The sequence below is a fragment of the Macrobrachium nipponense genome, chromosome 10, assembly GCF_015104395.2.
Source record: "Macrobrachium nipponense isolate FS-2020 chromosome 10, ASM1510439v2, whole genome shotgun sequence".
NCBI lineage: Eukaryota > Metazoa > Arthropoda > Malacostraca > Decapoda > Palaemonidae > Macrobrachium > Macrobrachium nipponense.
In genome coordinates, this window is record NC_087204.1 from 5,656,016 (window position 1) to 5,683,515 (window position 27,500).

Here is a 27,500-nt window from a genome sequence, read left to right on the forward strand (position 1 = left end):
AAATCAAGTAAGAGATGCCAACCCGGTGGTGGCCTGTGTTGTTGGGGACCTATAATTTGCCAGACGCACGATCATGGCTAACTTTAACCTTAAATAAGATCAAAACTATTGAGGCTAGAGGGCTGAAATTCGGTATGTTTGATGATTGGAGGGTGGATAGTCGACGTACCAATTTGCAGCCCTTTAGCCTCAGCAGTTATTAAGGTCTGAAGGCGGACGGACGGACAAAAGCCATATAAATAGCTTTCGATGGCAGAAAACTACAAACTAATGAACGAAAATGAAACAACAGAATAAAAACACACTTCACTGATTTTTTTTCTCACATAGTTTTTTTTTATTGGCTCCGTTAGTGGGAGTGTAAAAGAGCTGACTAAACACGCTATTTCAAATTGATGTTCATTATTCAAGGTTCAAGATCTGAAGGCACACACACCACGGGGAGGGTCTGGTGTCGAGCAAAAAATATGAAGGCAGTGGAGATTACCGTCCTTCGCTAATGACATCCTCAGACAGAGGAGAAAGAGGAGACACCGAGCGTGGCGTGAAGGCAGCAGGAAGCAATTAGTAGGAGGCGGGTGGAAAGTCCTTTGTCATAAGGATCCCCTGGATTATTCCAGGAAATTATCAGGTGATAAAATACGCCTCCTGCCAACACTGTGTCATGGAAGAGAGAGAGAGAGAGAGAGAGAGAGAGAGAGAGAGAGACTGCCACACAATCTTTGATAGGCTTTGTTTCCGTTTCTTGTTACAGGAATATTTCAGTCAGTTATGGGTTCCGAATAAAAACAAGGCTTGATCCGACCTCCAGCTTATTCGGGTCACATGCAAGATTTTGTTTTTTGTTTTTTTTTGTTTTCCCTCACACATAAGTTGTAAACATTATATTCTTAATTTAACGTATATTAAAACGTGCTAAACTCCACGGTCAAATATCACGTTGTTTCAACGAAAATTATAATAAATACGCTATAATTTTATTAGAAATAATTTTTCTGTACTGTTTAACATGCACATTATATATTGTTTACATTTTCATTCTAATAAATAAATCATAGATATCCTATCCTATAATTCCTGTATCTTTAACTCAACGCAAAACACCTATTTCAGACCTTTTCCATAGGGCTTTCCTAACCCCCGCCCCTCCCCCAACAACAACAAAGGAGTTTTGCAGGCTTCCTCCCGAGTAAGCCATACACGTCTGACTTTCCTTGTCATACCCAAAAACAATCATTGTACGACTATAAGAAAGTAGCAAAATATTCGATTCCATTTTCAAATGATAACATAAATATTATATTAATTTCTTAATGAACCTTCTACCAGAAACTGTTTCTTTAATTTTTTTTTATTTCTACTGTAATTGACTATGGCTGGAAATTAAAAAAGTTTCTTCGTTGTACTTTGTTTTAGTTGGAGGAAAAAAAGTTTGAATTCCATCGACTGTGAAATGAGATTAAATGAAAATTCGTTCGGAAGCAATACTTTCTGAATCTTTGGATAAATCTGAATGGGATAAAAATTATTCGGCAACATTATTTTACAAAAAAAAAAAAAAAAAAAAAAAAAAAAAAAAAAAAAAAAAAAAATACAATGCCACATACATATAAGATCGAAAGAACTCTTCAGAGTTTTTGTGTCAAAGAGCAAAAAATATCTCTCGTCAACAAAATCATTAATTATAATTCTCTCTCTCTCTCTCTCTCTCTCTCTCTCTCTCTCTCTCTCTCTCTCTCTCTCTCAAAAGCAATCGACAATGCCTCGAACTCAAAATCGAAGAAGAAACTTGACTTACCGAAGTAGTTCGTGTTATTCTTCTGAACTTCGTAAATGGCGCCTGCAACAGTACCATCAACGCGCATGCGTGCCTGGGTAGTTATCGGGTGGAAGAGCAGTATTGCAGTATTCAGAACCCTTCCGCCGAATTAATGCAAATCTCAGTCAGTTCTGTCATCGTCTGAACCTCCACAGCATCTAAGATGGCAGTTTTTAGTCCTGAAAGACGGACAAAAATTATGATTCTTAAAAAGCTTTTTTATTTATTTATTTTCTTATTTTATTGTATTGTATTTATTTATCTATTTATTTATTTTTGCATAAAGCAGATACAGACACGATTTATTATGCAGATACGAAATAAGATGATTTTTTAATGAACTGCGGTTGAGAAAGAGCGGAGAGGAAATAAAATTGTATTAGATATGCTAGGTAAAATAAAATATACAGATAATATTAATGAAACATGAAGAAGAAAATATGGAGTTTTGTAACGTAGATCATGACAGAGTTTTGAAAGAATAGCAAAATAAAAAAAATCATCAAAGACATATGAATATAAAATATGCCACTCTGAAGTGTCGAGACCCCTGGAAATTTTACCAAAATATGCAAAATATATGAAAGAGGTCTATGAAACGGACCATAAGGTACCATAAGTCTTTTTATAGAGGAGAGTTATAGCATGAAAGTCTACATATCAGTGAAAACTGCATAAATTTGGTTTAACGAAAGATGTGCAGCCAATAGCCAGTGGATAAAAGCGTAATAAAAAATTTACTTAAATGTTGAAAATAACAGATATTAAATATTCACTGTTTCATTCTGGTACAAAGAATTAATACAAAAAAAATACATCGTAAATTTTAACAATTTCAAGTTGATATTCGAGTATCCTTCAACCTGGAATTATGGCTACCTCAGGGAAACATTGTATCTCAATACCAGCCCATCAAAAAAAAAAAAAAAAAAAAAAAAAAAAAAAAAAAAAAAAAAAAAAATAGACAAATGAGAAGTAAACTCAAGTACTGAAAGCAGACGAAAGGTGTCGCTGATCTGAAAATTCCTGCTTAGATGGAGATGGTGAAAACACAAACCAAAATATGTGACAAACTTGAATCAATAAACAAAAGAAACGTGTCAGAAAAGGGTCTGTACATATCGTAACTGATACTATAATAGAAGACCAGTTGAAGAAAAACAATATCCATGATACTAAGTCAGGGAATAAGGACTTGGATGTCAATTTAAAAAGATCGTTCAGAAATACACAGAAATCGCCTATCTGTATCTGAAAACACTGAGAGCTGTCCAGAGTATGGTACTGAATGATCAGGACTATAGTAGATTCGCATCAACGGTGCATTTGATGTCTAGGCCCGTCCCTTATGGCGCTCCTGATTGGCTGTTGATAAGCCAACCACAGGGCTGGAAACTCTCAGTCTCTCGAGAGAGTTTACATGGGTAGGATCTACGTTCCACCTCCCCTGAGGTATACGTCTTTCAGGAGAGGTGGAACATAGATCATACCTATGTGAATTCTCGAAAGAGACAGAGTTTCCAGCCTTGTGATTGGCTTATCAACAGCCAATCAGGAGCGTCGTAAGGGACTGGCCTAGAGATCAAATGCACGGTTGATGTGAATCTAGTATAGGAGTATATATTATGTAACTCCGTTCCCTCAGGATACACAACACAGCCTTCCTTCCTCGTCAGCGTCTCCTACAGGCCTTTACTTCATATCACCCACCTGCGACGTCAAGTCCCACAAACTCGATTACTGACTCCAACTCCTGAACTGCAGGTGACGTCTGTCACCATCTGTAAAGCCTCTCTCTCTCTCTCTCTCTCTCTCTCTCTCTCTCTCTCTCTCTCTCTCTGGTTTATAAATGCATATAAGTGTATTAACACGTTTTCCTCACTGACTCATGTATTACGTCGTACATCTATGTTTTGTTATATTTTTTCCATGTTATTATTATTATTATTATTATTATTATTATTATTATTATGTATACCACTGCAATAGGTAACTTTCTCTTCTTCTAATATGAATTTTTATATTCCTAGTTAATGATATTAAGTGAAATTCTGCAAACCCCATTCAATTCCTATATTTAACGCCTCCTCTACCCCTTTGCAACCCCCCCCCCCCCCCCACCCCCCCCCCCCCTTCTCTCTCTCTCTCTCTCTCATACGCTTTATGTACACACACGTGAACATTCATAATCCTTAACCAATATGAACTAATAGTTTTCTACTGTTTAAAACGTTAACGCATTGGTTGGTGGTCTAAAGGTCACGAGCTGTCATATCCACATTCACTTTCACAATAAAAGATAAAAGAATATTCTTTTCAGCGTCTGCATATGACGGACGTTGATGTTAACGTCACATCTACGTGAAAATGCTGTTTGCATCTGTGGCCAAAGGCACCACAATCATGATTCATCTCTCAATTCCTCAGTGGGTCCCCCTACTACGTAAATGACAGCGAGTTTGACAGTTTAGCCGTGGGAATCATTCAATTCCTGAATTTCAGACGGTCCGGATACTTATATATCTCAGGCAGGACCCACCACCTATGAGGCATACTCTTTTCAGTAGCATCTAAAGTAACGGCAATTTAGAAAGCCAGTTTGAGTTGTTAGAGAAAAGAAGTGTCTGAATTTAGTTTTAGAATATCGTTTCAAACTGTCACAAGATTATCGAAGGCTTATCTAGGCACCTCAATATGACGAGATGAGGAGTACGATTTTATGGAGGTGAGCCATATAACAAAATAAATCCCTCAGGTAACAATTTCTAGTATTTATACACAATCATTCACTACAGTAGTAAAGAAGTGTGTACACGAGTTGTGAATGTCCTCAGGATACGGCATTGGCAATTTATATGGAAGAAAATCATTCATGAAATTATAGCAACGTCAAAGTCCTTATATTTGTTTGTATGGTGTTTTTACGTTGCATGGAACCAGTGGTTTATTCAGGGACGGGACCAACAATTTTACGTGACTTCCGAACCACGTCGAGAGTGAACTTCTATCACCAGAAATACACATCTCTGACCCCTCAATGGAATGCCCGAGAATTGAACTCGCGGCCACCGAGGTGCATCAAGTCCTTATGAATCAGAACTATTCTTCAATGACGACTTACAGACTTCTAAGAATAAGCACAAGCCTTTTTTAAGCACATAAGCGATCCGGGATTTTCATTAATTCGATACAAATAAAAGTCAGATGGGATGAAACTACGAACGCCGTAAAAAATACACATATAAAAAAAGGAACAAGTGGCAGATATTGGGAACGTCAGCAATTAAACAACTGACTCTATAGGGAATCTGAGCCACTGAAAAATCTCCCCAAACATCCATCAAAACTAACACCATTCTCGGTCAACCTCACATGAACTGTAAATTTATTCTACGAGTGTCGTGCATTTAGAAAGCGCTATTCATTAACCGTTCGAGGCAGATGTAGTCGATTCATAATTAAGTTCGTCTCTGCGTGGAACAATAATCTCTGCGAGGCTAATCTAATACGCTCTTTTTTTTATCATTTAAATAAGCATAAGCTGATTTCGTCTCGTTCATCTCCCTTACACTGCGCTTTGTTTTATATTATCCGTCTCTTGTTCTCTGTAATGAAACACCTCATCTCATCCAAGCTAATCTATCTTTTTATTATTATTATTATTCGCTAACCTACTTTCAAAAGGCGTAGGTACGGACGCGTGGATGGGAAGTGTTTGCTAAGAATATAATTGCAACGGCTGTTTAGTTTCGTATGGAGCAGCATTTGATACAGAAAATTAATTTGAAATCATGTTAAAAAGAATGATTCGCTCTCGAGCCGATACTGCTAACTTGTTAAATTGTTTTCCATTATTAGCGATGCCTATTAGTGTATGAGAGAGAGAGAGAGAGAGAGAGAGAGAGAGAGAGAGAGAGAGTAATACCATACACTATAATAACGAGTAGTAACTGTTGCAAGACACTAATGTCAACTTGCTGAATGTCATGTGGAAATGAAACTGAGAGAGAGAGAGAGAGAGAGAGAGAGAGAGGAGAGAGAGAGAGAGAGAGAGCTATCGATGTAAGCAAACCACTCGAAACAGCTATAAATACACCGGTACGAACACAAAACCCACTGTAATACATTTTTCAACTCCTGAAACTGAATCTGCATTTGAAATATTTCATAGAATATTTGTTGACATTCTTCACTGCTGTTCATGGTCTCTCTTTTCTGGGTTCCTGTTGTGAATGCAGCCAAGTCACAGCGATACTATGAAGAAATAACTTTCCACGCCACTCGCTCGAGTGACGCGGTGTTATTTCAAATATTTGCCATTCTGAAATCTGAAACAGCAACTGCGTTTTTAACTGCAACTCTATTGTTTCCCTTTTTAGTATTCTGCGTTTGGTATTTCCATCAACAACGTTAAAGGAAAAATGCATCTGGGCTTAGCATACTAGATAATACATTATATTCTTCTCTCTCTCTTGTAAGCGTATAGAAGGATAAATTGAGAATTATTAATAAAAAAAAAGAAAATATGAGAACCAGACAAGCATGGATAAACGCACCTATTCTGAATTTCAAAATTTAACTGTTTAATCCATTTTATGGTATATCGTACATCACTGGAATTAATATTTAGCATTTTAACGATATTTTCTACAATTATTCATTAGGCCTATATCTTCTTTCTAGATATGAGCCTACAAATACTAAACTTGTACAGAAGAGTAGTAGGAATACAGAAGGTCTATGACCATAGATATTTGACAGATGTTTAGGAAAACAAATAGAGACCCGCGAAATGTTGAACAACTGGTAATAAGCAATCAACCATTATTACAATAAGTGAGGAGGCTACCTAGTCGTAATATGATGATGATGTGAAATTCTACCTTTCATAACTGCAATAGTTTAGAAGCCATCCGAACACCAAACTTCCTGAATACCCAGCAAAACCTCAGGGCTTAAACCAAACAAAATATCTACTGTTACATCATTGGCAAACGGAATGGTAGCCAAACAAATACCATACCCTAGTCATGCCAATTCAGTTTGGGGTTACTTCGGCCTAAGCGTAAAAAAAAATTAATTTGTGGAAGACGCATTGGTTCCATGACAAGGTTTGATGAGGTAATTAGCAGTAGGGATTGACACAGAATACTAAGAGAGAGAGAGAGAGAGAGAGAGAGAGAGAGAGAGAGAGAGAGAGAGAGAGAGAGAGAGAGAGAGAGAGAGTTTTCTTTGTGAGTGGCTTGTCTGAAAAATGGGTTTGCTTTGTGAGGTGTTTGTCTATGTAATTTTCTTTAAATACTCTGCATCGAATTTGTTCATTCTAGATTTCTAAAATAAACTAGATCTCATTACCTGAAGAATAAATAGTTCCTTATAATACCCATAATGAAACATGTTTATAACTTAGGCAAACAAAAGGTTGGACAGATCAAAACACTAGACCTATGATAAAAGTTTACACATAGATGAAAATCGTGAATCTTACCAAGGGGCTTTCAAGTATATTAGCATCATCTTCTAATTAAACCAGTACCATATATTAAGTCAAGACGTCACAATAAAGCGAGAAATCCAACTGGGAAAGGTCAAAGGCGGGGAAACTCTTCAACCTCTCCAACCACCATTAGCTGTCTAGAGAGGTGACTTCATCAGTAAGTTTAAGTTGCCAGATACAACTTGTACGGACTGTTGTCGAAAAGGTTGTGGCTGTTTAACTTTTGAGTGGACGTACAGACAGCTAATGAACGCTTATTTTAAAATGTGAAATCATTCAATTAAAAGTTTATTTGTATTTTCGTACTGGGCTTGTAACAAAAATAAACTACCGGTATTAGCGTTGTATGCCAGTAACCAAGACCCACCGTTTCATCGCTACGACTTCCTCTCGTTTTCGTCTCTCACTTAGAGGTATTTTAACTTCCCTCTTATCTTTCTTTGAAATAAGCTTCTCTGTCAATTCGTCATTAAATATGTTTCATTTCCGTCTGGCCAAAAAATTGACAGTCCCGAAGGCCTAGTGCGCATTTGCAGTAGTTGTGTTCACAACTTCAGCCATTCCTGGATTGCGTCTAGTCTCATAAATGATTTTCATATCAAAAACAGACTTGCCCTTGAACGCATCCACATGAGCAGCTGAACAAGGAAACACGCCCGACACATTCACAAGTGTATAAGATACTAAACTGTTAACCTACCTGTCAGTGGTCACCCCCTCATAGGTGGCTGTTACCAAGGTATCAATTTGCTGTTATTTTCTGGTTGACCTTGTCCCGTTCTCGTCAATGCCATCAGTAGCTATTATCAGTTACCTTTTTTGTATTAAAATGTTGACATTAAGATCAAATGAACCTTCATCAGTGTAAAAGTAGTCAAGCAAAGCTTTGCACGTCAATAATATATATAATACTTTATGCTGAAACTTCAGCCATTCGCTATGAACCTACAATGTTACTTCAAGACTGCATTCACTTATAGCTATTACAGCGAATTGAGAATGTAACTTTACTAGGTATTTTTATATACACTGCAGATGTATTTACAATCTATAATATAAAATAAATGATAAGATATCATGGACTAAATAAGTCTAATAAGCTATATGATGAAATCAAAGCGAGCACCGCATACTTAGTTTATATTCTTGAGAATCACCACAGTAAGGGAGTAATGATAAGTAGCCATTAAATTTTAAAATTAATATGGTATGAGTGATAGATCAGTAAGGTTTTTTCTGTGTTTTGTTATGGGAATTACACCATGATAATAACTTATATATATATATATATATATATATATATATATATATATATATATATATATATATATATATATATATATATATAGAGAGAGAGAGAGAGAGAGAGAGAGAGAGAGAGAGAGAGAGAGAGAGAGAGAGAGAGAGAGAGAAAGAGAAGAGAGAGAGAGAGGTCTAGCGTCTGGTCAGTTCCACATCAACGGTAATAGATATTAACTGCCTTATAAACCACATTCTTTCGGGAGCTATTCCCACTAATTCCCTATCTCTTGGAATGCAAACCGGAGAACAATAGAGCCTTCCTTCCACGAGGCGACGAAACTGTCTATGCAGAGCAACTTTAAATGTATTTTCACAACTATATACGTGACATTTCTTGCTTTGAATTGTATAGCTTCACTCGGAATTTAATGCACTAGTACTAGGCCTATTTCTTTCGATGCATTTACACTGAAATGAAGGTTTATTGAGAAACTGAACATTATAAGAGCACAGCACGCAGTGGCAACAAACATCGAACAAACACCACGGTGTGACAATGACCGAGTGAGAAGTATTTCCTCGAACTGAGGAGAAAAACCTTGAGTTTCCCGAGGTGGAGAGTCCTGCACCAGACATGAGGAATCTCGAGTGGTTCTTGATCAGGTGATGGATTGCACGAGTGTTCTTCTTTTGTATTCCAGATATATATATATATATATATATATATATATATATATATATTATATATATATATATATATATATATATATATATATGTGTGTGTGTGTGTGTGTGTGTGTGTATGTCTGTGTCTGTGTGTATGTATGTATTCTCTCGTGGTCATTCTTATGAACCGTGCAATAAAAAACAATAATCCTTTAGAAAAGTTGATAAAATCTCGTTGCATTTCATAACATTTTGTAGTTTTGTGTTAAAATAAAACTATTGAGATGGCGGTATCTGTCCTGTTTCGTCCGAAATTTTTTTTTCAGCCCCAGATCTTAAAATCTACCGAGGCTAGAGGGCTGCAAATTGGTACGTTGATCTTCTACCTTCCAATCATCAAATAACTTATGATTTTAACCCAATTTTATTCCGGGTTAATTGAGAAAAGTTATATCTATTATTAAGAGTTATTTCTCGTACTGTTTACGTACGAAACTTGCATTTCTCAATTTTTCCAGTTTAGTTTTCCATCTCAATTTTTCCAATTCCGTTCAGTTCAGTTCGGTTCAATTTTTCCAGTTCAGTTTTCTGGTTCAGTTTCCAGTTCATTTTTGTTCATTTTTCCATTACAGTTTTTCCAGTTCAGTTTCAGTTCAGTCATCTTCCTTCATCTTCCGTTCAATTTTTCCAGTTCTGTTTTCCAGTTCAGATTTCCAGTTCAATTCTCCATTTCAAATACGGTGGATGTAATTACCAGAAGCAACATTCTGCCCCCCTCCCCAAAAGGCCCCCCACCCCCCAACCATCGATCTCCCCTAATCTTCCGCTTGATCAGGAAAGGGAAGGCACCGGCCCTGACAGGTGACGATGTCGCCAGAGAAAAAGAATCCTTTCAATTAACGTCGCGGGAAGGACGAACATCTGACGGCCATGAGGCAATTTCTTTCTGGATTCGTCAGTTTCTGGAACTCTCTTATTTCCAGTCTCTGTTTTTGCCATGAACTTTCTGGGCAGAGAGAAGAATACGGGGAAGAAGTATATAATAACTTAGAGTAATGAAGATATCAGATGATTAAAGAAATAAAAATAAGTTATTTGTCGAATTACATTTGGGTTATTATGTTGTGATTACAGAGTTGGGGTATGAGTATCTTTCTTTTATAAAGAACAACCACAACAACAAAGTAGTTCATAAGCTTACTCCCCGAGTGAGCGATAAAGAAAGTAAGAAAGTTCCTTAAAAGCCCAAGTCTCTCAGTTTGGTTTTATTTTTCCGTGCAATGTAAATCCTCCAGGATGCCATTTGCATATTCTATGAAGCCTTGAATAAAAAAAAGGGGGCGGGGGGCCACAGGACAGTTAAAGAAAAAGAATAAGTGGAGTGACTTAAAAGATGAAGCAAAGAAAAGGATGACGTTGAATTAAGAGATTAACTTACGCAAGAGAATTATATGTTTTAAGACAGAGGAGACTATATTTTATAACTATGGCCAGAATTTCTTCAACGTGGAGTATGATATTCTTAGTATAATGTAGCTTTTTAAGATGTGACACACACACACACACACATACAAACCACAACAACCACTTTCCTAATGATATAATCAACTCTATATATTGGAAAATGTCACGTTAAGACTTTTATCTCAGCGTAGAAAAAATCAAAAACGTTTTCAAAAATTGATGAGCATCGGAAAAGGTCAGTCATTTTCTAAATATATGTGAATATGCTATTAAACAAAATCTGCATTTTTCTTCGACATGTTTCCAGGAACGAACATATATCACTATGGATCTAAAAACGGCAGTATCTATAAAAAAAATATTTATCTTATAATCATAATACCACTTATTAACATTAAGAGTCGGAGTAATAAATAAAAAAGTGAGGTTAGTGGCCTTGGGGGAAAAAAAGACCCAACAAAAATTTTATTTAGAAAAAAAATGACATCAGTAGAAAAAGCAGACAACGCCAAGGGAAAGAGCTTCCATCCCAGAACTGGAAAAAATCCCAGTATTGGATTTTAACGCGAATAAAATAATAAAATCGTTGGGCGCACAACAAATAGAGCAAGTGCTTCTCATTTTTTCCTGACTTTTGTTCGTCTCTTCATCGTTCAAAGATTTGTCTTCTATTCTCTAAATAAATTTCAAAATCGTTTTTTTTATTTTTGTATATATCCTTTTTCATTCATCTAACATTCATAACGTTAGACGTTATATATGAATGTCAGTTTCGTAATTATAACTCTCTTTGCAGACTAACTTTTAATTTCTAGTTGTTGCTCTCATATTTCCTCTCGTCGCTTCTTGTCAAAGATACGTTTGTCTCTCTAAATGCAAAAGAATTATTTCTGTGCATTATTCTTTCTTCTACTTTACATAGAACTCATTATATGTTCAGATAGAACAACAGGTTTTGCCCGACAACCTCTTGGCTGTCTGGCTTCTCCAACTCCACTTCACTTTTCAGTTGTAAACAAATCCCAAATCCCTCTGCCATAGCTTAGGAAGAGACTTCTGTTGTAATTTGTTATGTCTGGTTAAAACACTAATGGGAGACATGACACAGCCACCCCACCCTGCAAACCGGTTTGTTCGCCCCGGGTTGGGGCAGGGTAGGTAGGCGAACTGAAGGGTAGGGGAGACATCCACCTCCTTCTGCAAACATATTTGTCCGCCCCGGGTTGGGGCAGGGTAGGCAGGGAAAGAGAAGGGTTAGGGAGACATCCACCCTCCTCCTGCAAAGATGTTTGTCCTCCCCGTTTTGGAGTGGGGTTTGTAAGGGGGACGGAAAGGTAGGGGAGACTTCTACTTTCCTCCTGCAAACATGTTTGTCCGCCCCGTTTTGGAGCGGGGTAGGCAAGGGATTGGGAGGATTGGGGGAGACAGCAGCGCCAGGTTCCACCGCATGTACCGCGCGCCAACGATCTAGTTCCATAGCGCATCTTTTTCTCACTCATTTCCCCTGAATTTGATTTGTTAAGGCAAAAGAAATCCTCATCTTGGACCCTTCTCTTCTTCGGGACAGAGAGAAACTCAAAAGCGCTTATTCCCGGTGACCCATTTCAGTCTCCTCGTGGTGTTGTTTTCTCTCTCTCTCTCTCTAAAGGAGTGAAAATAAAGAAAAAAGAAAAAAGGTACCTGGGGGAATGCCATGAGCTCAGTGAGGGGCCGGAGCGGGGAAGTGAAAAGTATCGGAATCTCCAAAGATATTTTGAAATAAAGGATTTTTTTTTTTTATTTTCTCGCAACAAAATTGGTTGAATTGAATCGTTAGGATAAAGCAGAATATTTTATTAATTTGTAATTATTATCATATATATATATATCTATATCTATACATATATAATATATCTGTAATATATAATATGCATATATATATATATCTATATATTATTATATATATATATATATATATATATAATTATTATATATATATAGATAGATAGATACAGAGAGAGAGAGAGAGAGAGAGCGTGGTCCTCTCGAGCTGGAATTTCCGGATTTGTTCTTCTTTATCTTTGTCATAATAAATAAAAATAAAATAAAATAAAAATTAAATACCTTGCTTTTCAACCACATTTTTTTCCTTCAATTGTAATAACCTTTTCTATCTCTTTCTTGTTATGTAGACATTTGACCTCATATAACCAAAACATCACCCTTAATATACATATATTTCAACACATACAAACTGTCCCCTACTCTCTCATGGGAGAAGAGTGATGTTTCACTTCCCTTTAAATAAACAGAGAAAAGATGTAGGAAAAACGCAAAAGCTTTTCAAAAGGTCAACCATTCGGTTTTCATTAGCCGCGAATTGAGAATAAGGGGAATAATCATAAATGGGAAAAAAAGGAAATGGAAGGATGAAAGGGGAGAGGTTTTCTGAAAAGAAAAAAAATGCAAACGAAAGGCTTTGATAATAATGAAGGAATGTCTGTTATAAATAACGTGCAATAGTCATCAATTACCAGCAACCATCAAATTTAACCAAGAATAAGTATAACATATCTGTAAATACATATAACTCTACTTTGACACTGAATTGAATTGAATGGAAAATTTAGGCCGAAGGCCAAACACTGGGACATTTGAGGTCATTCAGCGTTGAACGGGAAATTAACAGTAAAAGGTTTGAAAGGTGTAACAGGAGGAAACCTCAAAGGAGTTGCACTATGAATCAATAGTTAGGAGAGGGTGGAAAGTGATGGAAGAAATATAATATGAAAGGAGGTACAGTAAAGTGAAGGAAAGGGGTTGCAGCTAGGGGCTGAAGGGAGGCTGCATGAGGTGCACTGAGGGCACTAACTCCTTACGGGGCGAGGTCCTTTGAGATAGTTGCAAGAATTCACGTTCCGTGCAACTGATGAATCACAAAACATTGTAAGATTCAAAGAAATATTTATCATGGAAAGTACTCCATACGCATAACCTGTCTATTGCTAACAAGAAACAAAACTTTTGTTTAGTGCACATATCGCTATATAGTACCGGCGGCAAATCCATCAAATATTCGCCATTATCCATTGTTCCTAGCTAATACATACCAACGAGCATGAACAGACAATGGTGGACGATTAGTTGAATGATGTCGGAAACTGTAGTAATTGCACATGAAATATATCACAATAAAATATAAGGATTTTATTTCAAACCATTTGCTATTTGAGTTTACTTATTTTCAAATCAAATATGAGATACTCACGCTTACATAATTTTCAGATCAATCTGAAAGTAGATTTAATACTTGATTCGACCCAGTGGGTCGGTTAATAGAGAGGGACGCCACCCCACCCTCCTCAGTCCCCAGTGGAGATTGTGACAGTGGTGAGTGAGTATGGGACGGCGCGTAATCGGTTTCGTCCGACCTGCAGGGTGACCTAAACGAGCTATTCGCAGTCTTGCCTTACAAATGAGTATAGAAATAGACCAGGAATTGAGAGGAGAATGCTGTAGCTTCGTATCGGAAGAACGTGGGGGATTAATCATGTGTTTTTAAATCTAAAATGGTGTACATAGGTCTAATAGCAGAAGCACGACGTCTTGGATTTATTTTGGTTTCCCATTCGTGAGGTAGAGGTTAGTAAGTGCGATTATTTTCCCAGACACGAATTCAAGTAGTATTTTTGAATAATATTTACAGTATGTTCCAAGAGAAAATGCAAGTGGAATACCTTACTGCACATCGGGGGCGTAAATTTACGATAGTTGCCACCGGGTGGTTCGGTCTAACCGCTACCGGCCATTTTTTGCTGATTTTTTCCCCTTTTTTCAGTCTTCCTAAATGGCGTAAGCTACATCTAGCTATAATAATTATGCTCCCTTAAAGCTACGTAGGTCGCAGCTGCTCTTATACTACAGGGTCGGTCTGCAAAAGGCTTCAAAAGGTAATGCCGTGTGGTTAGGTCTAGGTTTCAGACGCCACTTTCAGCTCTTTCGATGGACAAGACTGCATTTGAGCCTAAAGCCCCTCACTAACTTATATTTAAGCCTGTGCATGCAAAACTGAACGTTAATGCGAACAACCTGCTCAGTATTTCTCGCCTGCGCAGCGTCTTGAGCAAAATACCTCATGTCAGTCAACGAGGAGCCTTCCGCCAAACTGCTGTGCATGCGCATTGCAACGACAGATACCTATCAAGAACATAGAGCGTTATTACAATAAAAAGCGTTCATATCTAATTGATATGTCGGATTTTCTCGTTTTTTAATGATACGGATCCCACAATACTGTATCTTTATAGTTTTGTCATTTTTCCCACCGGAATAATCACTGTATAATGAAGGCTAAGGTGGCAGCACCATTCCTGAATGTCTCGTAGATTTCGTAGAAAGATATGAGAATGTGGCTTTGCTTTGGCTAGTAAAAACCAAAGCGTATGTAAGTTTACTTTCGTGGTTACATACCGTGTGTGTGTGTATATATATATATATATATATATATATAATATATATATATATATATATATATATATATATATATATATTATACTATATATATATATATATATATATATATATTTATATATATATATATATATATATTTATATATATACAAGTTACTTTTTAGATACGAATAAATATTCATTATAGCAAAATGAAGTAAAACAAGAATAGGCCTATAATGCCTCTATTCATGACTATGCATTATATTTGCAATTCATTTTTAAGATGAGAACAAATTAATATTCAACATTCTCATGAAAAAATTAGATTGTATACTTATTCGTTGCTGACACCAAATGTCAACCTGTTATGAAATTAAATTGACCAATTAACAAAGGAACAGTATTAAACTATTGATGTTGACTCTGAACACTTCATCAGTATCAAGCGTTTTAATGAAATAGGAAAAAAATATTAGGCCTATTTAAGTTAACTTTGAAATGAAAAACAATTACTAACATAATTAACACCAGTATCTTGCCAAGGAGGTCTTCCTTCATGAATCATTCATAAAATATTCAATAAACAATATGAAAATCCTTGGAACCAAGTTTAAACTCTTGTAATAAATTCATACTTGAGTATCGAATTAGCTTTTTTTCCCAGCCTCTCTTTCAGTGGACGTCTTACTTGACGTTTATGATTTATTTATTATTATTATTTTTTTATATCAGCAAGCCCATTACAGCCACAACATCGTGGTTGACGCCATGGCTGCTACTGAGTACTGAGGAAAAAGACTGCATCGTTAGTGGTGAAGATTTGCTTACAAAGCTGTTGTTTTTGATTGAGCTGGCATAATTCAAATCCAAGGCTCACTTTCTCGCTCTATTTACCAAATATTTGCTTAATTCCTTTAAAAAAGCAACGTAACTGAATTTTCCATTTACTTTCAGATCGAATGCTCTCGATGTAACAGTCAGGTCAGCCAAGACGGGTTCAGAGTTGAAGGGACGAACGGACCCAGGACCCAGAAACGGACCCAACTTATTTCAAGTTTCTACGGGCTGCCGGACAGCTGTCAAAAAAGGTGGGTGTCTTTCGTTGTTGGCTGTGCTCCCAAGATGCAGTCGGGGTTAATACGATATCAGTTAATTTTTTTATTATATATATATATGTGTATTTGTTAAATTTTTTGTTGAATTTCCAATTAATGTTGAAAAAAAAAGATAGCAACTGTAGTGTTTTATCTCATATCCCCGAAAAATTAACATGTATTGACATTTTGTCGGGCCAATACTGTGGGATTACCAGATCTTTTGCAGCTTTATTGTAATGGAGTTCGTATTTCGAGTTTTTACTGAAGTGTAAGCGTTCGAATTTGTCCACTTTAAAGGTTGTTATATTCGTTTGCAACCAGGGATAGACATATAGTATCTAGTTCATTTTGAAACTACAGTGAGTCTGATAAGTTCGAGCATGGGAATCATCGGAATAAAGATATAAGTGAGTTTTGCGTGTTGGTATAAACATTAATATTCATTACGATAGTGAGACCAGAACCCATAACGTTTCCTTGCTCTGAACCTGATATAACTTTGATAATGCTTCATTATTAGATTCTTAAAATGTTGGGTTTGAGATGAAGTTATGTAGTCAAGCTCCTACAGGTTAATTTAACCGTTTTGCTCTGAACTGCTTTCATTGTATGAAGTGGTAAATTGTTAAAGAACGTTGCCACTTAGATCGAAGAAGTAATTGGCTCCTCTGTCACGTGATTCGGGTTTGGGGTGAAATGGCCTGTTCTGATGAGTATACTTCTCATAGGCATTGCAAAAATCTAGTAGTGATATGGCAAATGATCTATTTACCGAGAGAGGCTATTCTGCGCTTCAGTTTTTGATGTGTACTACATTGAGAGAGAGAGAGAGAGAGAGAGAGAGAGAGAGAGAGAGAGAGAGAATAATTTCAACATCTGTTTCGAATGGCTTTTACTGATTGGTTAGGATAAAACGGGCCTTATACGTAAGTCCATTAAGGAGGAAAACTTATTGGTTTAAGCATTATCTGGCTCCCAATCTCTTAAGCCACTCGTGCTAACAAAACAAAAAAATCTTTATTTATGCATGCTTGAAATTTACTTTCAGAATTGTAGGCAGCGTGTGTTACTTATGAAGGGGCTCACTTAAATCGTACGTTTACACGGCACTTCACATAGGCTACTGATCTGGGTTGTTTTATCACGTAAAGAAAGTATTTCTCGCCAGACTCATAAAGGAAATAAAATCTTGGGTTACCTGGTACAGGGGTTGCGAAAAAAAAAAAAAAAAAAGTCTTTAACTTCTTTTTGAACACTGATTAAATGACTGAAGGAAGGCATTGTCGATGGGAACGTTGCAAGGGATAATTTCCTCGTCATATTGACTCTCCTCTCACCACGTCCAACCGTTGCCGATCTCAACTGCTTGTGTGTCAGTGTGTTCTTCTTGGTGACCCCTTCCCGGGTTGTGGAAAGGCTGCCGGGACTGGCGGAGAAGTTATCGTACGGAGACCCACGCGTGCTCAAGTTCTATCCTCTCTATATATTTTTTCTCCCCCCAGCGCATGACTGATATCTTGACCTTTCTTCCATTGCCTTTATTATGAAGGGGTGATTGAGGGTGGTGGTGGGAGACGCTTCTTTTGGTTATTTCCGCTAGTGTCAACAGCATCATTTCTTTAAATATTAACTCAGCCAAAGAACAGGCTTAGTTATTTAATATTTAATTAAAGCGTATTTAGTGATGCGTATAAGAATACCTTTTTTAGGGATATGTTAAAGACCATATTGATATAAATGGATGCACTATCGTATTTTAATGCATTCAGGATTATATTTGAATATGCAATCATTAATCTGGTATTGATGCTATTATACGTATTGTTTTTTTTTATACACTTAAAATAAATGCAAGGCATCAAAGCAAGCTTGTATTTCTTATGTAAATAGCTTTGGCTCCGCCCCATTCATGACACAAGGCTCAGGATGACGCGAAATTGTATTAATAATGATATAGAATTAATATTTTTCGTTATTTAGATTCCAGTTAATGTATTTTATCCATTTTTATCATTCTAGAATAGCATTTTTTTTCATAGTTTCGTTCCTTTTGTGCTAACGTTCGCTATTACATGCATCGTATACTACTATGCTTCATGTGATGTCAGTCTGTGAAACAGCATTACAAGGTCTTCCAAGAAGGCAAATCACAGCATCAATGATTTCAGGACATTTCAGAAAGAGGAACATCACATTTCGTTATCATTTGGTACTGTTGTTTCCTTTGAAGATTGTGTAGTTCTCCCGTCAACACGGGCTTTAATGTACATCATTAGTTCGTACTTGTCGAATTACGAGATAAATGAGGAACTAGTCTACGTGACGGATTGTAACAAAAGACTGGAAAGAGTACGAGATATTATACGACAAGGATATCTAGGTAGGATCTTCCTGCTCATCACGATTATAATTATAATTGTATTTACTGAGAGAGAGAGAGAGAGAGAGAGAGAGAGAGAGAGAGAGAGAGAGAGATTAATTTTGAATCAAATTCATATGTTACGCATTAACAATGTCACATCAACGCGTAAATAATTAATATTCGTATACTTTAGCGTGGCCGAACGTTATAAGTATTACACGAGTTTATCGTCTGAGGGACAATTATTATAATAGACATTATTACAACAATTCACAGAAGCGTGAGTAACGAAGGTAAGGTTATGATGTATTATTACCTAGCGTATAATTTCTGCAAATGAAGTTGTTCATAACTTGTATGATGAAGAAAATTGCAATGAAAAGAATCGTTTTTTATTCCGAATTTGAGTTATATTGTTAAGATAAGTTATAGCAAGTATATATTCATTTCTGTTATGCTTCTACTTTTTTAACACCCGCTGAATTTAATATTTTATATAGTGAGTATTCAGAAATATCTCAAAGGATGGAATATGAAAAACAAATTGTAATAAGAAAAATTATATAATAAGTTTTACTTGTATGATAAGCACGCAGAATTGTTGCATAAAACAAAATGTAAATAGAAAAAGTGCATTTTGAACCAAAGCGATCTCAGTGAGTAGGGCTCCAGACTGCTCTTCACTAAATCCATCTGCGCAACGTAGATTTGTCTTAAGCAGCGCCCTTGCCATGATTTCACACAGATCTGAGTGACAGTCGGCCGAGCGTTTCCTCTTGAAAGGACTCGCGCAGCTGCTGTGTCAAATAGATGCTTTTAATGAAGGCCTGGCCTTGTGTTGCCTCCAGAGGGCTCGCTAGGTGCAGTTGACATCCGCTGAAATGATTCAACTGGTAATATTCCTCTCGCGTTGCATGTCCTCTTTGCGTCACCTGGAAGGACTTTCTATATTTAGGCGAAGCGACTCCATGTTGCCATCAAATTAAAAATTCTTGCTTTCTTTTTTTTATCTGTATCTGATCTTTTATGGGGTTGTATTATCATTTGCATGCTCGTTTTAAGAGAGTCACCTGATCTGGAGTTATCAATTCCCTCACTGATATGCTAAGTAATTTTTGGGGGTTCCTTTTCCAATAGGCAAATATTGTTTTGTTTTTCCTGTGAATGAAGGACACGCATCTCCTTAAGCGATAGTATCAGTGAAATTTCGTGAATTGAGAAGTACGATGGCTCCACGACGAAGATGGAATATGGATTCTTTAAATTCCTGGGTCAATTCTGCCCCGGTGCCTTTCATTGCATTTTCCTCCCTACCGATCGCATGAATATATTTTGCCCGGTCACATCAGGGGTTTTCGTATGCGGATTCTATGATATTGAAGAAGTTTCTTCCATCTCTACTTATATGTAACTTTGAACTTAAATGTTTAAAGATATATATAGATATATATATATATATATATATATCATATATATATATATAAATTAAAAGAATATATATAGATATATATATATATATTATACATATACACGTATCATACACACACATGAATACATCAAAGTTTAAAGTTAATATTAGAAGAAAAAAAAGAAAATCTTCAATATCATATATTATATATATCATATAATATCATATATATATACATATATATATATATATATATATATATATATCTATATATATATATATATATATATATATATATATATATATATATAGTATATATATATATGCGTGTATGTATGTATGCATGCATTCATAATTTTCATAAAAAATTTTAAATAAAGCCTTAGTTGCTGCTATTGTCCTAAGGTTGCAAATAAAGAGAAAGAGAGAGAGTAAAAGATCCAGGTAACTCTTATTTGTATGAAACGTGTTTTTCAATCATCATTTCCGTTTTCTCATCAAATAAACATTGCTATAGTACCTTTTCATCTTGCAACTTGTGCGTGGTTTAGGTATATTGCATTGCATTCAGAGGGAATGAATTTCGTGGATCCTTTGAACTTCGTTTAATGTTCAAAAAGTTAATGAAAATATTTAATAATGGCATTGTTACTCCAAATATATGAAACCTTTCATTGTTACTTAATGTTCAATACTTTTATAAAAATATTTAATTATAACGTTTTTACGTGAAGCCTTTCGTTGTTACTTAAGAGAAATTTGCAAGTCAAGGCTAATCCTGCAGCAGTTTTGCGTCAGGATACAGTTTCACGAAGATGGTGTTAACTCTATGGCGTCTTTCGTGGGGAGTGATATGTTAACATTTAGAGCAAAGCAAACGACTTCGCAAGAGCGATGAAAGCAACGCACATTGTTAACTTATTTACTTTCTTCTCAGTGTCTACAAAGGCGCCGTCTCTCTCTCTCTCTCTCTCTCTCTCTCTCTCTCTCTCTCTCTCTCTCTCTCATACGTTGCTTTTGGTCTTACCCAGCTATTGCATTGTAGTCCTTATTTTATAGAATTGTAGTCCTTATTTTATAGAATTACTTTTAGGGGCAAAACTGTGTTTGCTTTGATTTGTATTATAATGTGATAGGACAATATTTGGTCTTTTTTCAGTCCCAATTGCTGTGTCGTGAAATACGCTGGCCTATTGCAAGAGGGTGGCTCAAATTCTCTTCTTTAGTTTGGTCTATTTTCCCGTGATTCTCACTTACCTGCTCCTCACCAGAGGTTACGTTTTTGTTCCTCAGGTGTTCTTGAAAAAAAGTATTCCGACGGATCAGGGAGAGAGAGAGAGAGAGAGAGAGAGAGAGAGAGAGAGAGAGAGAGAGAGAGAGAGAGAGAGCCTTTTCATGCAACAGTGCAGCCAGCGAGAGATGATATAGATTAATGTTATTCTTAAATGAAACACGTTTATACCTTGACATACAAACACGATCACCATCCGCGTCCGAAGGGAAAATCGAGATATAAAATGCTGTCTTCGTTAGTTAACTCTGTCGGCTTTTACCCAAGCAAACTAAGGACGGATGCCCGGAGGCCATTACTTAATTAACAGCTTAATTTGCGGACGTTAAAAAAGCGACTTTCCTATTCAGATGTATTTTTCTCCTCCAAGGTATTCCACCGCATTTTTTTTTTTCCGTCTCGACTTCAGTTGATTTTAAGTTGAAATGCTTCCAGCATTCCTCTTTTAAAAGACGAAGACTTTCTTCGTGTGTAGCCTTATTATTTCGGGTTACTTGAAATTGTTTTTCTGTCTTTAAAGCATCAGAGGTGCTATGTTCCAGTATTGAGGAGAATTTCAAATAATAAAAACCAATTAGCATCTTTTCATTTTTCTGTTTTCTTTCAGTGCAGGAAGAGTTTCTTTCATAATTCTTAAATGTTTAATTTATAATGTACTAGATTTTGACCAAAACGTTAACAATGAAATAAGGTTCATTCTGAATGTTCTAAAGTGTCGAATTCTTGTAAAAAGGGGGAGGGGGTTAACTTTCTTCGAATTAGAACTTTTCGTGAGGGTAAAACTTGGATAGGAAATAAAAATGTGTCATTTCCTTCAAGCTCGCGTAAAAGCCCCAACCCACACCGTACGAAAACAGCTGAATGTAAAAGTGAGGATTTGAAGGCAATGAATTTGCAATAATGTAAGTGGATTTAGAAACGTAGCGGGTAGAAGAAGCGCGGTTTTTTGGAAATTTCATTTTCACCAGAAACATTTTTTTTTTGGCTGTATAGCCGACGTGGTTCGGAAGTCACGTAAAGCCGTTGATCCCGTTGCTGAATAACCACTGGTTCCATGCGATATAAAAACACCATTCAAACAAACAAACAGAGGTTAGACGGTATATAAGTTGATATAGCAAATGGTCGTCTAGATGGATTATATACATTTCGCAAACCTCATGTCTGAGATTGGGTTCAGTTAAGCGGAAACTGTATTGCAGATAAATTAGCTAGATAGATTAGCCAGAATCAGTGTCATTCGTTATTATCATTTGTTACTTTTTAACCAGGAATTCAAGTATTCAGTGCTAAAACGTCAGAATGATCGTCCTTATATTATAGAGCAGAAACCCGTCACTTTCCAGCCTGGTAAAAATAGAGCCTGATGGAAAGATGGTATTACAAAGAAAAAAAAAAATAGTTGAGACGCGCCAGTCCCATTTGTTGTTTGTGAGTGGCTGGAGGAAACACGCCTGTCAATACACCAGCTGTTGAAGAAGGAAGGACATGATCCAGAAATAGCCTCCGACTCTATTGGAAGCGTGTCACAGGGGGAGAGGGAAGTTTGTTGTGAAACAAAATTATAACAATTGATTGAAGAGGAAATGCATTTTGAAAGATATCGTCCCTTTATGACATTGGATACGTGTGTTCTGCGGTTCGGAAAATTGTGTCTGTGTTTATGTGTATGTAAATATGAGAGAGAGAGAGAGAGAGAGAGAGAGAGAGAGAGAGAGAGAGAGAGAGAGAGAGGTTCATTTTAATGTAACAAGATTTGACATACGATCAAATTAGTTTTTAACCAGAAAAATACACCTGCTAAATAAATAATACACACATCGAAGCTCGGCGTAGAGTACGTTTTTACTTTTAGTTTTGAAAAGTCTCAAATATTTTTTTCAGAGCTGTGTATCGAAAACAAAATTTTATAGAATGACAGAAGCTGAATTAAGCAACAAGATTCAAAGCGGAGAAAAAGAGAAAAATTAGAGTGTGTTCTGATTTCCTTTGCAAATGTTGATCAATGAAAACTGTTTGGATTATAACTATCGACTAGTTAACACTGCTGTCACACATAATGCAGTTGAAATTATGTGAAACATTAATGCGTACGTCGAGGTGGAAGGCTTAAGTGTAACTGAAAATATATATTAACTATTAACAAGATGAGAAGGATATAGATATATTACGAAAGAATCATTTTTTTTATATCATCATTAAGTTCACTTGAGATGAAACAAAATCTTATTGTTACAAAACTCTCTCTCTCTCTCTCTCTCTCTCTCTCTCTCTCTCTCTCTCATTCTCTCTCTCTCTCTCTTCTCTCTCTCTCCCCTTACCTGCTTAGTATGTTTTCGTGATCAGATTTTCGTCTGCAACTTCGAGTAAATCCTTTAAAAAAAGGATCAAAGAGGCGCCTGAGATTGAGGCTTCGCAAGGTATATCCGCTTTTTAAGGCAAGTCTTGACCTTCAGACTTTTCGGAGTTCCTGTTTAGACCACCGATAGAGAGAGAGAGAGAGAGAGAGAGAGAGAGAGAGATAAGCTTCAAACAAGAAAAACAGGTTTCGAAAATATGATTATTTGTTGAGAACTTGTATGCCAAGACTTACTTTCGTGTAACAACAGTGATGCTATTATACCCATACATTCGGTGGGGTTCTGTGGCAATAACCTTGACTATTTCATTTGTGGCTGAAGAAACAACCTAATTATTTTAGGGGAACTTTCTAGATTAATTGGATAAACATAGGCTCTGCCTGTGAACTATATATGTTTTTTTGTCTATCGGAGCTCATGAAGGATTCTATGATTTGTAATGATAAATAATTAAGTGGTATGCATCTTCATACAGAGATTTTTTGAGATTATTGATATTTAAGTTCATAATTTGTTTTGTTTTCATGGTTAATGTTTTTTCATTTCCAGGTTAGATCAGTTTTAAAAGATTGCAAGTTAATACTTCAAGGTAAAATATCGAATAAGACGGAAGTTTATTAAGTTGGGATATTGAATTTTGATACTATTTTCACTTCGGATCAACAACTTTTTTTCGTTCGTTTGCGTATTGTTATTTTTACTGTTTGAAATATTTATTTGTTTTACCTAGATTTTCCTCAGATATGATTATGTATTTATTTATATTTTTTATCACTACCTGAGAACGTTAGTTTTAATAATCTTTACAGATATCAATAATCGAAAAAGTCACAAATCAGTCGCATCATTTATTATAGTGCATCATAGTTTATTATTATTAAGTGGAGTTACCGCTTCCTTTTTGCCAAATGGCCAAATAATAGTAAGTATCGTGACTAGATATTTTTGAGTTTGTGTTTCTCGAATCAGCTGATACATTTACCATAATAATAAATGGAAAAATAAAGTCACATATTTGCTTGTAGATGCGACTGAACACAAAGCAGTTCCTCCATACTTGCTCTCCTCCCCTTTTAAATTTTAATTGTGTATGCATGGTAACAAACATTTAGAAATCCAGTCAAGAAATAAAACGAAGCAATTTCATATTTTGAACTTATTCAGAACACAGCCCGAAAAATTACTTAAGGATAACGGGAAATGTCAGTATTCAACGGGAAAAGTAAGAGCGTAATCAAGTAATTTAGGCATACAAAATATTCAAAAGAAGCGCTAAAACAACATTGCAATTACTGCATTTGCTTTACTCTCGGAGAAATGGGGAAAAAGAGGGATTCACTTAATCCCCTGTCTCTAGTGAGTCTTTGCTATTCTTCATATCTAGGATCTGTCGAGGGAAGCCTTTGAAATGCCTTGTTTGTTGCTCATTATCGTCTGCCTCTGCAAACAACACCTACATGATGTGACAAGGGGACGTTTTGCCTTTCTTTGCATAGATTAGCCGGAGAATAGAAGGTGAAGATGAAATTTTACAGCTTTATAGAGAAGGAACCGCTTACTTTATTCTAACAGTAACCTTTATTTTTTTTCATGCAGAGGCTAATGGGATTGGTATCTTAGTACCTTTTCATTCTTAAGATCAAAGACATAGAAGATGTTGACAATAATAATAAAGAAAAAATGAGGTTATCGAAAAATTGTTACCAACATTAATCCAAAGACCTCATGCCGCTTATGCTAATCATTTTTGGGACGGTAGAATAGTAAAAATCTATGTTATTTTGCTTGCATGTGCTGGTCCATTATTATGCATTTAAATCTGTACGATAGATCTTAAGAGGCAAAGTTAAATTCCTCATATACTGATATCATTCTTGCTATCGTGGCCTTTTAATGAGAGTAACAACGCATGAATTATATTTTCCATAGTTAATTTTTTAAAATGCAGCTGAAAATGTTATCAATACTGTCACCCAAAAGCCGTTGTCTCATAACCGCCGATAAAAGTATACAAAGACTTAAAAAAAAACTATAAAAAAAGTTTGTAAGAAATTACAAAAGTGTATTAAATTCATTCTTTTATCGGCGTATCTCCCCCCTCCCCCTGGGGCCAGAAGCAGAACAATAAAGTGCCGCTTTTAACTGCTAATAAGTCTCGTTGCAGTTTTCAAACGAAGGGGAATTTGCATAAGACCCCGCTAATGGCCTCTTTGTTTTGGAGTGCCTTATTCCTCCAGAAGGATCCCAGGTTTAGAAAATGAATGATATGTTCCTTTAATAGAGTAAGAACTTTTTTTCCCCTTTCCGAAGAAATAAACCTGCCAGGTAGTTATCTAGTAGGGTCAGAGCTGAATTCTGTTGTCTCTCTTCGAATTAGTAGTTTGTTCCTCTCTGCTTTCTGTCTTAAAGAGTATGCTGAAGTCTATTTTTTTAATCGTAAATATAAATTGATTTTGTGTCTTGAATTTGGTCTTATTTTAAGCATTTATTAACAAATAAGTCCTTGTGAAATTCTCTCTCTCTCTCTCTCTCTCTCTCTCTCTCTCTCTCTCTCGTCAGTTTTATACTCCCCTTTCTGTAGCTTCACTTCCTCCTTCACTCCTCTTTTTAACTCCTTTCTTCCTTTTCTTTTCTTCATGCATTTCTGAGATTTCCTCACATTCGTTGCCCTCAGATTCTCCGTGTTAGAAAATGACGCTTAAAAAAACCCTTGGTTATGTATTGTATATTATATATACTTATAAATATATATGTATATATATGTATGTATCTAATATATGAGTACTGTATGTATTTATGTACTATGCATGTATATATACACGTACACTGACACACACATATGTATATATTAAATGGGTAGATAGACAGTTACGCAAGGATATGATGGTCACTTTGTCATTCAATATACAGGAGAGTCTCTCAGGACCTTCAGTGTTGTGTAATATCCACTGGCGCTCAGCCAGTGACCTTGTTTTTCCGTAAAAACAGTCTGAATATACGTACCATAAGGTGCGATGGATCAAATTTTAAAGGAGAGAGAGAGCGAGAGAGAGTTGGGGGGGGGGGGGGGGGGGGTGGGGGGGGGGGGGGGGGGGGGGAAGGCTGGGTAGTAGTAGAGTAAAACGCTCACGATCATATAATAGTTTAGAGCCATAAATCCAGATTTTATGGTTTTTAGCTGCGCGAGAATTTTTGTGTATTGTCAAACAAAACCTTGTGAAGTGAACGTGGTTACCAGTAAGTAAAACAGTTAATCGGTAGCGAAATGAAACATATTTATTTACTGTAAGGTACGTTCTTTTCTTACTGGAGTAGAGTTGTATGTCTGTGCATTTTTTCTTTTACGTAAAATGAAAGGTACATTTACAATTTGCTTACAAAACCATGATATCACGGATAGTATTATTATTATTATTATTGTTATTATTATTATTATTATTATTATTATTATTATTATTATTATTATTATTATTATTATTATTAATTTTTTTTTAATTTTTTTAATTTTTATTTTTTTTGCTCTATCACAGTCCTCCAATTCGACTGGGTGGTATTTATAGTGTGGGGTTCCGGGTTGCATCTTGCCTCCTTAGGAGTCCATCACTTTTCTTACTATGTGTGCCGTTTCTAGGATCACACTCTTCTGCATGAGTCCTGGAGCTACTTCAAACTTCAGCCTCTAGTTTTTCTAGATTCCTTTTCAGGGATCTTGGGATCGTGCCTAGTGCTCCTATGATTATGGGTACGATTTCCACTGGCATCTCCCATATCCTTCTTATTTCTATTTTCAGATCTTGATACTTATCCATTTTTTCCCTCTCTTTCTCTTCAACTCTGGTGTCCCATGGTATTGCGACATCAAT

At 36.1% G+C, this 27,500-nt stretch overlaps 1 long non-coding RNA gene across 2 annotated transcripts in view; it reads left to right on the top strand.

Moving 5' to 3' along the window:
- The first annotated feature begins 14,047 nt into the window (after window positions 1–14,047).
- Window positions 14,048–27,500, top strand: part of LOC135224112 (uncharacterized) — a 37,062-nt gene continuing 23,609 nt past the window's right edge. For both annotated transcript variants that reach the window (XR_010316619.1, XR_010316620.1), the window contains exons 1-2: window positions 14,048–14,309; window positions 16,074–16,207. This is a non-coding gene — a long non-coding RNA (uncharacterized LOC135224112). The remainder of the gene's footprint in view (window positions 14,310–16,073; window positions 16,208–27,500) is intronic.